General features: G+C 46.1%; 1 pseudogene; it reads right to left on the bottom strand.

Annotated features, from left to right (window-relative positions):
- LOC107105038 overlaps positions 1–1,003 on the bottom strand; it is a 32,462-nt pseudogene that overhangs the window by 4,728 nt on the left and 26,731 nt on the right.

The raw sequence follows: 1,003 nt of genomic DNA, 5'->3' as shown, positions 1-1,003 counted from the left end.
CAGGTCAAACACATCCAGATCTTCTCCTGATGTCATTAAGATAAAGACCAGAGCTGACCACTGAGGAGGACACAGTTGATATATGAAGAGACTTCCTGATCTCAGAGACTGTTGGATCTCCTGGACCAGAGAACGATCATTCAGTTCATACAGGCAGTGGAACAGGTTGATGCTTTTCTCTGCAGACAGATTCTCATTGATCTTCTCCTTTATGTACTGAACTGTTTCCTGATTGGTCAGTGAGCTACTTCCTGTCACTGTCATCAGACCTTGTAGGAGTCTCTGATTGATCCTCAGTGAAAGACCCAGTAGGAAGCGGAGGAACAAGTCCAGGTGTCCATTTGGACTCTGTAAGGCCTTGTCCACAGCACTCTGATGGAGACTTCTTTGTTTTACTGTATTAGATAATCTAGGTAAAATGGAAGTCTTTTTTTGTTCTTCCATCAGGTTGATTCCATAAGTGATGAAAGTCAGATGGACATGAAGAGCAGCCAGAAACTCCTGAACACTCAGATGGACAAAGCAGAACACCTTGTCGTGGTTCTGGTACAGTCCTCTCTCCTCTTTAAAGATCTGTGTGAACACTCCAGAGTAAACTGAGGCTGCTCTGGTATTGATGCCACACTCTGTCAGGTCTGATTCATAGAAGATCAGGTTTCCTTTCTGCAGCTGATCAAAAGCCAGTTTTCCCAGAGACTCAATCGTCTTCCTGCTCTCTGGACTCCAGTGAGGATCTGTCTCAGTTCCTTCATCATACTTGACCTTCTTCACTTTGGTCTGAACCACCAGGAAGTGGATGTACATCTCAGTCAGGGTGTTGGGCAGCTCTCCTCCCTCTCTGGTCTCCAACACATCCTCCAGAACCGTAGCAGTGATCCAGCAGAAGACTGGAACGTGGCACATTATCTGGATGCTTCTAGATCTATTGATGTGGGAGATGATCCTGCTGGCCTGCTCCTCATCTCTGAATCTCTTCCTGAAGTACTCCTCCTTCTGTGTGTCA

This window comes from Cyprinodon variegatus, unplaced genomic scaffold (genome assembly GCF_000732505.1).
Source record: "Cyprinodon variegatus isolate N-32 unplaced genomic scaffold, C_variegatus-1.0 Scaffold2021, whole genome shotgun sequence".
NCBI classification, from domain to species: domain Eukaryota; kingdom Metazoa; phylum Chordata; class Actinopteri; order Cyprinodontiformes; family Cyprinodontidae; genus Cyprinodon; species Cyprinodon variegatus.
The sequence above is the reverse complement of the archived record's forward strand: the minus strand, read 5'-3'. Positions and strand labels throughout refer to the sequence as shown.